We start from the raw sequence: 13794 nt of genomic DNA on the forward strand, positions 1-13794 counted from the left end.
GTCATTCTTGAATTCTATCACTTACGTGTGACTCATGATCCCACGTTATTGGGCTTGCTCCAGAAATGTAAGAATATTCTCGTGTGATATGCATTTTCACCCTGCAGAATTAAAATAGCTTAGCCAAAGTTTCCAGTGATCAGAATGCAGCTATATGGCACCACTTAGTAGCTGAGTCATTAAGATGATAATTATTATTAATTAATTCAGGAACCTCGATGTTGAGCTGCTAGCTTGTGCAATCTGGTAGTATTTGAAGCTGATCACATATGTTAGCATCATATATTTGCATGAAAGAACTCATTCCTGCATTTCAACACCTGGAATCCTTAGCTTATTAAACTCAAAGTAGCTAGTATTTGAATACATTAGCATCATAGTTTTACATAAAGCAGGACAAAATTCTGGCATTTTGCCCTCTTGAAGTGTTGGCTTTCCAAACTGAAATTAACTGGTTCAATCCTGGCTCGATTGAAGTGCCCTGGACACATCAGCTGCCAGCACACAGTTTCAATGGTATCTACAAGCCTCTGTTGCGACACACAGGCGTGATGTACTGGAACAATTCAAAAATAATAAAGGTGTTCATTGATCCACCTATTCAATATTTTATTTCCACTTATAGTGGTTACATAAACACAATAACACTTATTTGGGACAATTCAAAAATATTCATAGAACATATGTAACTGCTAAATACCTCTTGAGATATGTCACACAGGGTATGAAATAGATCAGAATTACATCATGCAAGTATTATTGAATAATAAAGCAAGACCTCATCTTCCCCCTCTTACCATAGACCTAGTAGCATGCACATATGTAGCCTCCTCTTCTTCATATTCCTAGTTAGTGTGCACATATGTGGCCTTATCCTCCTCCTCCTCATGGTAGTTAGGGTCTAGCACAACAGGCCAAGTGATCACTTTAAGAGTTTACATTGAATGTTTTATTATCTATCAAATTTTTAAAATGTGTGCATGCTCTCATGTATGACCATCATAGACTCAAACTACATACTCTCTTTACGGCTGTCAGCATTCAAAACACTGCCTCTCATTTGCTCCTACCACCCTCTTTGTTACTGAGCAAGTGGCAGCGTGGCTTGGATCACGTGGCTATCAACTTATATTTGGGAGGTAGGGGTTTGAACCCTACTGCTGGTAGCCCTGAAGATGGTTTTCCTTGGTTTCCCATTTTCACTTAGGCAGTTACTGGGGCTGTATCTTAATTAAGGCCACAGTCGCTTCCTCCCTACTTTCAAGTCTTTCTGGTTGCTTTGTTGCCATAAGACCTGTCTGTGTCAGTGCAAAGTAAATCAAATTTTTGGCCCTCTTTGTTATGACCTGCACACTATCAGCAATCTAGAGAACTCCTTGACATTCAAATTAATGGTCCCTTTTCTGAAACATAAGTTCATACCACCATTGTTATCTCAGATGCGTTCTATCAGCTAACTAAAGAACTCTCTTACCAACATGACATTCAAAATATGCATTTCCTGTTTCAAGCATACTGTCATCTTTAACACATATGCACTCTATCAACCAGCAAACTGTCTCAGCTGTCAGCATTTTGAAATGTGCACTTGTCCAGAACACTTACCACACAGGCTCCTTTGCTCTAGTTGCAAACTAATAAACTTTTACCACCGTCTTACAACATGCATGCTGCCATCTGTCATCAAACTAAATGAACTCCAGCTTCCCATTCCTCCATCTTGGGTTTCTAGTGCTTTCTGTATGCCCTCCACCTCGTCGTTTCCTCATTCCCTCCTTGGCATTAGCATGTAAAAGACAGAATCACATGAAACAACACTCCCACTATGGACGAAGAGGCAACTGCCGATCTCCTTCTGTCTACCACCATCCGTGGGTATGAAGCATGAGGAGGATTGTTAAAGAGAACAGCAATTTTTCAGTGGATCGATGGATGGTCCAGGAGGGCGCCTCTCCCCAAAAAGCAGTCACTAACCTGACTGATGGGCTGTTCCTTGGAGCTTGAGGTTATGATAGGACTGCTAGGTTATGATGTCATGGCCTTGTGATGTCATGATGACATCAGAAGTTATTGACTTTGCTGACATGTGAACTGATCAAAAATATTGATTCAGCAAAATTCAAATTGCCTGCTCTGTGTTTGAACTGCATTTCCACATATTACTGCCCAAGGCATTGGGTGTGAATTATCAGTGTCCCATTGAGTGATGATGTGCAACTACTAAAAGAAAATTCAATATAAATTGATGAGCATTAGGGATCTTAATAACAATTAACACATATACAATAAATAAAAGGGTAAATACCAAAAATTTCCAATCTTTTGTCAAAAAATGCTCACATATATGACAACATGCATATTACTGTCATAGCCTCTCTGCTTTAAGTTTGACACTAGGTGTGACCTGCTTTTGGTAGTGTCGTGATATTCTTCAAGATATTCAAATTTTGGAAACCCGCTACATGATCTATAGGACATTTTGGTTTTAGATGGCTTTCTATCTTGCTATAGAGTTTCTTTTCAGTGCTTGAGGGGTAGGGTGTATGTAGGTAGTGTGAGTTGCTGATTTTTTTATTTTTGCTCACAACATTCTGGGGGTTGCAGCAGCTGTGGGTGTTTATGGGTGCTTTGTAGCTTCTTTTAGGCACTACAAGGCCATCAAGGGTACTATAGGATCTCTATAGGGTGCTATGGGGCTTCATTTTGGAGCTGTAGGTATTCTTTTAGTTGCTATAGAGCCTCTATTGATCACTATGGAGCTTCACTTCTTTCGTGCTATGGGGGCTCTTATGAGTGGTATGAGACTACATTTGAGTGCTTTACATTCAAATCAAGTACCCAAAATCTGACCCAACTGAGAATCAAATCCAGTGGAGGTGGAGGATATAATAAAACAATGTCATTTGCTTTACATCCCACTAGGTACTCTTATGGTTTTTGGAGATGCCGAGGTGCAAAAATTTAGTCCTGCAGGAGTTCATTTACATGCCAGTAAATCTGCTGACATGAGGTTGATGTATTTGAGCACCTTCAAATACCACCAGACTGAGCCAGGATGAAACCTGCGAAGTTGGGGTCAGAAGACCAGGCCAACACCTCAACTGTCCTAGCCACTCAGCCTGGCTAGTGGTGGAGGAGAGGGCTGTGGTGGATTAGGAGGTGGAGGAACAGTCGGAGGTGGGGGCAGAGGCAGGGATGGAGTTGATCTTTGAATATTAAATTGAGGTGGAGGTAGAATTGGAGCAAAGGGAGATCAGAAGCTAAACAGCTCGTAAGGCTAAAGGGTTCTAATGGGCTAAAGGGCTTTAATGGGCTAAAGAGCACTAAAAGACTATGTGCTTTAATGTGCTGAAAAACTCATGTTGACCACAGGGCACTAAAGGGCTAACCAGCTCTAATTGGGCTAAAGGGTTTATATAGGTTAAGTGGCACCAAAGGGCTAAAGGGCTGGTATTGGCTAAAGAGCTAGAGGTTTTTGTATGGGTTAAAGGGTGCAATAAGGCAAACATTGTCACTCTTACAAGATCAATCACACAAAGTATATCAAGAACAAGGTTGACTTCTTGGAGTTGGAAGTTTAGGGTTGGAAGAGAAGAGCAGTTGATCAATAGAGGTCAGAAAATTGTGACATAATTGAGGTGTTACCGTAAGTTCACAAGTTATAATGGACAGCTACCGTATAAGAGATGTGTCCTGGTGTCATGAGAGTATCAATGTATGGAATCGTGAAGCGTTACATACCCTGTTTGAAATAATCAGGAACCAGAATATACACCAATCTCGCCGTTCAGCTTAAGATGTCACTTGATGGTAGTGATAAGTATAATGACAAGGTGGCTTGGTAAGCAAACCTAACCTACCAAACTATGACTAAGGGGACCAGTCATATAACTGGGCTGCACTCGTTGAAGGAAAACTTACAATCTCTGAAATTGACCACACACAGCACAAGATATCAAGCAAAATGCAGTGGAAGTCTGTGCATACTGGATGCTGCTTAGTGGTTAAATCTGTGGAGTAAGTGTGAAAAGGATTTCAGCATGAAAATAAAAGACATGGACGAAGGGGGATGACTAGTATAATCAAGTTTTGAATGCCTAAACTTAAATACAAATCGCAGTTGGATCTTGTTTAACCCCTCAGCGCAGTGGATTTAAATACCCAGTCGTCTCTGTGCCACGGGAGGAGCATGGTATTTAAACTTTCTCAGATTCGTGCGAGGCTTTATTCAAAGCAACGCAACTTTACTATTTTATGGATTTCAATAAAACTTTTGCATGCATGTTTACAAAACTTCATTCTTTTGGAAAATATGATTCTATCTTACCTTAATAGTTGAGTTAGTTGTGGAATATCTTGAATCATTTCTCAACACAGAGACCCGCTTTGCAGTCTGGACACCAAAACACTGTCTCTCTCCGAATTCCCTGTTTATAGCACACAACATAATCAGATAAATTTTGAAAACTGGAGAGTTCTGTGATATTTATCAAGTACTTCATTATTGTTGAAATGCATAAAATTACTAATTGATTCAAATATATCCATTGAAATAACATACCCAAAAATTGGCATAGACAGAATAGAGCTTTTAGTAAAATAGCTTCGTAGCATTAGCTTTTATATTATAGCCATTAACATAAAAAGGGCAATTGGAACGATCTCATCCTTTGTGTCTGGTGTACATTCCCGCATTCTGGAATGGAGTGGTAATAAGCCCCTATATCAGATTCTTTGCTCAGCATATATATTTGTATCACGAACTATTATTTCTAATAACTCGTCCGTAAAGAACATCTTAAAAACCATCACAGCATCATATTCCCCCAACAGCTTCAATGTGAGGTCCTGGGTTTACTATAAACTGCTCTATTTGACCCATGTAATTAGACACGTTTTCCTATCGAAACGTATTAGCCGTGATGTGCAGATTAACATTCTGCACAGTATTAATCATAGCTGATTCTGAGTGGAGGAATTTGCATACAGCGATGTCATCCAAATTACTCAGATCACCATCTGAATCTAACAAACCTTCGTCAGAATCACTCAACTGTTCTATAACATCCTCTATTTCGACACTGGATAACCCGCACTTGCCTGCAGAAGCCATCTCCACTTACAACCAACAGAATGCAAGACAGCGTGTGATAAGGAAAAAGACAAAAGAAAAACAGTCTCAAGAGAACCCTGAATAGATAAAATTTATGATTGCATTGACAGTCAGGTTTTTCCCCGTTAGGAAATGAAGGTATAATGCAAGAAGTATGCATAGTAGTTGCCAGGTAGCAGACAAAGCAGTGCTTGCCCTGGTGGCAGAGATAAGCATTCCTTGAAATTTCACTCGAATATCAAAGACAAACACTATCGAAATACGGATCAAGGTATATCGTTCAAAAGCTCAAGCCTTCTGCTTCAAGGAAAAATGAGTCAAAACACAAACAACTTCAATCGTAACTGCTAGATTGCAGTACAGTATACATGTGTATCGTGTGAGCAGTGCTCGTCACTCCAACGCACGTGATGATCACTGCATGATGAGCACTGCTCGGCACTCCATGCTGACAGGTTAACATAATGATGGATGGTAATTATTTCTTGAATTAAAAAATAGATTAACTAGATGCTACTCAGTGTCATGAATGTTAAACATTGTAAATTTTACTCAACTGTATTAATAACATAAACTATTGGGAGAAATCAAAATTTTACATACAAAAATGACATATTTGCATGGTCCGTTGCATGAAATACTTTAGTCTGTATGAAACTACTCAAGCGAATTAACTTGGAGTAACACCAATTTCCAGATGATATAGATTTTAATTCCCATAAGGAACCTGAAAGATTTGTTCTGAATGAGTGAATTTATAATACCAGGTTCTGTATGGGATTCAACAACTGTATCATTTGATGGCCAGGCAGGTGTCAATTTTTGAAAATGAGACCAAGTCTCTCGTAGTGCATTGGCGCTGCTGGTTGCTCCAAGTAGCCTACAGATTGGCCTTCACGGTATGCACTGGCCATGCATCATAGTAGGTGTGCTATTTACCAAATAATGAGCCCAACTTAGTACCCTGGGACAAAATGCTGGCAACCAGGAATAAGTTAGCTGGAAAATTAATATAATGTCCAATAACATATCAACTATATTGGCGTTAGAAATTTACTCATTTGGGACAAATATTTCAGGTTCCCCGATGAGAATCATCATCTACATCTTCTGATGGCCAGGCAGGAATCAGTTCTTGAAAATGAGACAAAGTCTCTCATAGTGCATTGGTACTGCTGGTGGCTCCAGGTAGCCTATGCAGTAGCCTTCAGAGAATGCACTAGCCATATATCTTCATAGGTGTGCTATTTACCAACTGATGAGCCCAACTTAGCACACTGGGGCAAAGCACTGGCAACCAGGAATGAGTTAGCTGGAAAATTTATAATGTCCAATAACGGACCAGTTATATTGGTATTACCAATTTTCAGTCTAAGACCTACATAATCAAAACAATTTACCTGGTCCTTCCATTAAGTGTAGAACGGATAGTCCTTGAGACAAGAGTAGATGGAATAACTGCTTGCTTAACTGAGTCTCATTTTCAGATTAAGGCAAGTTAACATGGCTAATGGGCTGAAAAAACTAAGGGTTCTTAAAAATAAGTTATTCCTCTCTCTTACTTGCCTTACTGATGTCGGAGGAGAACCAGCTCAGTCAAGTTGCGGAGTGCCAAGCCAGCAGAACTGCTGGTGGAAGATGGGTGTACTACTTATATCAGCTGATAGTGTTCAAGAAGAATCCAGTTTGCAGGTAAGCCAGGAGATTTACAGCATGTCATTATGATGTTATAATAGTACTAAAATGGTGTATAGAGAGGGGTAGTTGACAAGCCTTTTGGACAAAGTTCCAGAGGAAATGCACACATTTTAACAGTGATATCCTGGGGGAGATGGTGAAATATTTAATGTAGGATACAATTTACATGTAGATATTACAGTACGATATAGTTCACATATCTGATGTTTCAATTATTCTGGCAAGAGATTACATTTCTACAGAACTTTCAACAGAACAGTCTTGATGGTGCAGGACAGAAGATGTCATTCTTCAACCTATTTCTTCATAGTTGATAATAATTATAGTAAGGTGGAAGAGCAGCTAAAATGGATTCCATCAAGTCACAGCGATGCATCCACGCAGCACCAACCAAGGATAGCAGCATGGATATCAAAAGAAATTATACCGAAATTAAGAAGACTAGACTACGAAGACTGACGATGTTGGCTCATAATTGCAGTTCTGATGTTGGCTCATAATTGTAGTTCTTCTAATTTTAAAGATAAAGAGCAGCAGAAGAAAAGGAAGAATAAAGAGGTAAGGAATATGGGAGTTCTCCAAAAGGGGAGGAGAGAAGGCACACGCACACATTCATTATCCTAATAGTTGAGGGAAATTAATCTTAAATTCAGTGTAATATACTGCATGGTGGGTGAGTTCCTGAGGTTGGACACTGCATGAGGGAGGGAGAGAGCTAAGTACTAAAGGGTTTTATTGGGGTTAAATAAGTACATTTAATATCAGTCTGATTAGAAATATTTTGCAGCAGAACATTAATGGGAGAGGAAAGACCGGAATCTGATATTTTCCTGTCCATTATAGGAAAAGTTTGGCGATTGATCATTGATGATAGAACTTTATGAATGGTTTAAAACTAGAAGTGAATCACGAAGTTTGAATTTTGAAGATAAATGTTGAGAGTTATACTTTTTATGGTGTGATTGCTGTGCTTTGTACAGATTTTTCTAGGCCAATTCCCAGACTTGTTTCAAAGAGCGAGTGAGCTAATCATATAGTAGTGCTAGAAGGTTCCAATTTAAAAAAAAAAATGAGAGTGAAGTTTGTCACTTGGAGACCCAAACAGGGAACTGTTTTACCTCCAGAATATTGTTCCCAAGAGGAAACCATCATCAGTTCATGATACACACAGAGAGTGCTTCTTGTCCTCAGGATTTGGTTATGACCCTAGTTTCCCGCTGCTTTCAGCTGAGTAAGAGGATCAATGCAGCTAAGCCATGTTAAGTATTATACAATGGCATTTCGGTCAATCACCTAGAATGCTTCCTTTGCAACTTCCAAAAGGCTGCTACACCACTATCGATATACCCTTTGTTAGTCTGACCTCTCGACAAATACCCATTTTATATGGTTGCACATGCAGCTTTGCTATCTGCTTCACTGGGATTCACATGTGTCTCCACTGTGACAAGGTCATGTCTTGTGAGGGAGGGGAGGAGAACTAAATATCAATTTAAAAACATGTAAAACTGTGGATCATTGAAGATAAAAGCACAGTTTAAATATTAGCCTCTGAATGCAAAATTTAAGAAAATAGAATCACAGTTTAAATATTAATCTCTGAATGCAAAATTTGTTGTATATTTATCTATTTTGAATGATATATTTTGGGGATCAATTTAAATCATTGATAAAATCTCGTAACACAGCATGAAATGACCATATGTAAAATATTTGTCTTAACACGTTCCCTGCTTTGCGAGTCACATGTCTCACAGCACGAAAATGTGGTGCTGGACAAAAATACACATTTTATTCCTATGCTGTTACAGCGATAACTTTGCGTTACTGTATGACAGCGAGTTACAGGTGGTATCTATGTTGTTCTATGGGATAGGTGTATGTTTATCAACTACCTTATACAGTGAGGCACAGGTTACTTATGACGCATGAATGTAATGTAGCTTTTACTATTCGCTATACGAGACAACAGTGCCTAATAAGATGTACAATATTATAGGTTAGGATCCACCTTTCAATACTCCGTAATAAGATGGTAAAAAGTAGTTACAACCTGTTTAATGGGACCGGTTTCAACACATTTTAAGTGTCATTTACTGAATTTACTGAATTGCTACGTTATGATACAATGTTAATTTTTTGCCTGTATTCAATGTGCTAATTGTTTTAAGATCTTCGCAAATTGGCTGATGATGACACTTAAAATGTGTTGAAACCGGTCCCATTAAACAGGTTGTAACTACTTTTTACCATCTTATTACGGAGTATTGAAAGGTGGATCCTAACCTATAATATTGTACATCTTATTTCTCTATTCAATACGGAACAATAATGAAGTTTTTAACTTTAAAAAAAACAACAGTGCCTTGCATTTTTACTGGACATCGCGCTCAAATGCGGTAGACAATAGGAGCTATACATTGTTGATCGAGTATTATCATGCGGTAGCCGTCATTACAGGCTGGCGGAAATCTGTTGTGACAGTGTGTGAATATCCTTGTCAACGTGTCATCATGGTAATTTACAATTGGGCATCTTTTCTATGCAGCATCACAGAAAGAATGTTATATTCAGATTTCATCTTCTTATTCTCAACTATAAGCATAGAAAACTAAGGAAAGTGTGTGAATTGTTTCAGATGAAACGTAGATTAGTAGACTTCCAGCTACCCAAAGAGCGTCCCAGTTTGGACTCTTCACAATGAACCAGGAGATCTCGTTTAGAGAAACCATTAGAGGAGTTGGATATTGAGGATCTTTTAGGGGTGAAGATATCCAATGTAGTGATGTGGTTCCCAATTTTTCATTGTCAAGTTCAATCATCTTCACAAGTGTCCTCTGGAACTGACTCAGAGGTACGTGATAGCTACAGTTAGAGTGACAGTGAACAAATTAAAACACAATAAGTTAAATCACACTGCAGTTGGGGTGATAAAACCAGGAATGATTTAGGCTTCACTGTTTTTCCTAGTCAAGTAAAGGTTCATTTGCAGTTAGAAGCATGACAGCTCACTTTGTGGATGACAGCCTACAGTATTAGAAATGATGGTTCAGAAAACCAACAGGTATGCCAATCAATTTAAACAAACTCGTAATGAGAAAAGCAAGACCAGAGGTTTGAAATGGAAAGAAACTAATGTTCAGGAAATGAAACAGTTTCTAAGAATTATATGTATGGGTCTTGTTCCTCACCCAATTATTAACTCATAGTGCTCTAAGGATGACTTATATGATGTGCGACTTATTAGACGGGTAATGCCATGGGATTGTTTCCTTCTTCTCTTGGAATTCTGGCACTTCGCAGACAACAAAGTTAACCAACAGCCAGGTGATCATCTTTATTAAATCAAACCCCTCCTTACTAAATTAAACCAAAATTTTGAGAATGCCTTGACAATGGGGAAAGAAATGGTTATAGATGAAGCTATGGTTCCTTGGAGAGGCCTTTTAGTTTTCAGAATGTACATTCCTTACAAAACTCACAAATATGGAGTGAAGGTGAATAAACTGTGTGTAAAAGAAGGCTACACACTTAGAATGAAGATGTATGCAGGAAAATCCAATGTGAGTGAAAGCGGAGTAGGTCATGCTCATTCTGTTGTAATGGAGCTTCTAAATGAAGGATGTATCCTCTATGCCGATAATTTCTACACCAGTGTACCTCTGGCAGAAGAACTTCTGAGGAACGAAACCTTTGTGTGTGGGACCCTTCATAGCAATAAACGTGGACTACCGATGATAGTGAAAAAGGAAATGAAGAAAGGTGAGGTAGTGGGTGAGATGTGTCAGCACGGTACTCGAGTTATCAAGTGGGTTGACAAGCAACCTGTTCTAATGCTTTCAACACTGCCGAGCCATAGTGACTGTCTCTAATACTCTGGAAAGGAAAACAGAGACAGTGAACCTGTCAGAAAGCCTCTCTCTGTTCATGATTACAATGGAACTAAAAAGGGGCTCAATTTCAGTGATCAAATGTCTTCCTAATATTCAGGTCTGCGGAAAGGTTTAAAATGGTATAGGAAAGTAGCCCTAGAAGTTATCCTGGGAACGGCCTTCGTTAATTCTTGGATACTTCACACCATGACGCCTGCAAACAATGCCATTACTGCAATTTCAAGAGAAGTTCGCAAGAAGCTTGGTTGGACCACAGACAGAACCTGTGATCAGTCCTGGGAGGAGAGGTGCACACACGCACAATCACTCAGAGATGGAAGGACAAGCCAGAAAAGTTTGAAGACGATGCGTGGTATGCTATAAAGCTCAGCGAGAATATGGCACACAAAAAGATGCTGACAAGAAAACAAAGCAGGGGACAACGTACTGTGAGAAAAGCCCAAACAAACCATTTATGTGCTTTGGATATTTAATAAAGTTCATAAATGCTGAAATTGAACTTACTGTGTTCAAAATAAAAATTGCCATTGTATAGTAATAAAATTAGTGAGATCACGAGTGTAAATAGTTTAGGGAATTTTAAGATCACTGGAAAGAAATAGGCAATTGGGTTCAAATAGAGAACAGTATTATTTTGAAATAATATTTTTAATTCTATATGCAGTGCCTTTATTATAAAGCACATAAATATGTTCATTTATTGTTTGCCTAAAAATGCATTTACGCTCGTGTAAATCTATCTTTACCAACACGTCGAAAGGGATGTTATCGGTCTGGTCTGTGCTACGCGAGGCACGGGTGACTCGTTGACTTTACTGATTATTGCCGCTAAACCAAGCGCTCGTGGATCCCCCTGCTGAGGAATGTGAGAACTTGACATGACCTGCAGCTGCCACTCTCATTATTTTGAAGTAATATACTTTCACCATCCACCGGCAACCCATAGAACTACTTCCGTAGGACAAGTCACACGTGCCTCGTTACGCACACCAGTGAAGTACGGTAGGAGAAATCGGTGACTCGTGACGCACTCACGCTTAGTGTCAACAGTGTAACAATAGCGGTAAATGTGTTAATAAAGTTGTAAATAGGGAGGATTGCAATAGTGTATAAATGTGCGTAATAACTTCAGCGGCACATAGGCACATAAATGTTTCGGCATAAACGTTTGCAAAGATAATGTAAAATATCTTACTAAACATTTGCAAATGTATTGTAGAAGATAACTTGTAAATAAATAAATAATATTATTCTTATTCTTATTATTCTGCCACTTTAAGTGGGTCAGACGTTTGAGGCGCAGGCCTTCTGACCCCAAATTGTCAGGTTTGATCCTGGCTCAGTCCAGTGGTATTTGAAGATGCTCAAATACATCAGCCTCATGTCAGTAAATTTACTGGCACTTCGGCGTCTCCAAAAACTGTAATAGTAGTTAGTGGGATGTAAAGCAAAACAACATTATTATTATTATTATTCTGGTCTGTGACCATGATGAAATTTGAATGCCGAGCTTGACTCCATACCCTTGGTGTGTTCACATGTAATCAACCGTTGTTCTCTTTCAGCCCTAAACTTGCAGCATTGTCTGACCTTTTACTTTCACATCTGACCATTTGATCAACTGTTGTGCTCTTCTAACCTTAACTTTGCATTCTTGTGTAACTTTTTGCTTTCTAGTCTGACCTCTGTTTATCAAATGTTATTTTCATCCAACCCTAACCTTGTGTCTCATAATCCTGTGGAATAGTGCAGGGAATATACTGGATTCTAAGGTTTGCACCACCCCTTTTACCCTGCTACCGTTACACATCAACACAGTACTCGATAAATACGCGTAGATACTTACCTCGCTCACCTCTCTTCATAAATTGCCGTGGATGGACTGGAACGAGCTAAAACAGCTCGGAGCTGGATCCGTGCGTAGACAAAGGGAAGCGAAAGGACAGAAAGGCATGAACCCGTAACCCCCATGAATAAAAGAATGGATCAAGGAAACTGGGGTTTATTATAAACACACATAATATAAGAATGAAAACAGAAATGTGAGGCTGCATTAAAAGTTACTTACATAACTGTAGAAAATTGAAACATCAAGTAGTATCCCGTCCAATGACATAGTAAGATTCGTGTAACAGGCCACCAGCACACACGATCGCACTATACACTCTTACGTATGACAACATAGAACTTACAAATTGGTTTGAGAAAAATAATGTGACGTGAAACACATTATCGAGGGAATCAGAAAATGGAACCACTAAAGGAATGATACAGTCGCGGTAATACGGGCCGCGCACACATCAACAGTTTGCATCCGCGCTCCCAGCGAGCGTCCATACGATGGTAGCGCGTTCCAACGAAGCAAAGCACAGCCTCCCAAAAAGGAGCAGAAGAGAAGGAGAAGATGTTGCCAGAGTTACAAAAACAAAAACTAATCGCCGACAATGGACCAAATAACGGCCTAGAAATATAAAATAGCATACTACACATGGCCCAAACCGGCCAACTAAAACGAAAAATAAAATGAAATAAAGAAAAATTAAAATTACGAGATACGGAGAGTACTATAGACCGTACACAAGCAGACAGCACAGGCACGCACGCACACACACACACGTATGAACAAGAAGAGAGACCCAATATAAAATCGACCCAGATCAGGCCGGAGTGTAAAGGCACGCGACATATACTATCGCACAGGATAGCGAAGGATATCATGGGCTCACGAGCATGGTTCGAACACCGTAGATGCAATGCTGGACCGCCGCAAAATATAGGCAAGGCTGATCCAAATATAATCGTAGCAATCACAACACTCTTCGACCCGCTACACGGGGCATCCAAATCGCCTCACGTGGACAAACATGGATTAAACCCCGTAGTGTCAAATCACACAATACACCAATGCTCAGCCATGATTTCAAATGATGAGTAAACAAAAATGCATGGTCTCAAAACCCACAAACACACACAGGCCCAAACAAACAGATAGGTAAATACCACTCTCCGTTCCCACGCGTGTGCACACAAAGAAAGAAAAAATTAAAACACACACATAAAATGAAGTAATTAAGAGCCTGCAAAGACAGG

General features: G+C 39.4%; 1 protein-coding gene across 1 annotated transcript in view; it reads left to right on the top strand.

Moving 5' to 3' along the window:
* Positions 1-13794, top strand: part of LOC136874575 (gastrula zinc finger protein XlCGF46.1) — a 176960-nt gene that overhangs the window by 42696 nt on the left and 120470 nt on the right. The window lies entirely within an intron of this gene.

The sequence above is a fragment of the Anabrus simplex genome, chromosome 5 (genome assembly GCF_040414725.1).
Source record: "Anabrus simplex isolate iqAnaSimp1 chromosome 5, ASM4041472v1, whole genome shotgun sequence".
Taxonomy (NCBI): Eukaryota; Metazoa; Arthropoda; class Insecta; order Orthoptera; family Tettigoniidae; genus Anabrus; species Anabrus simplex.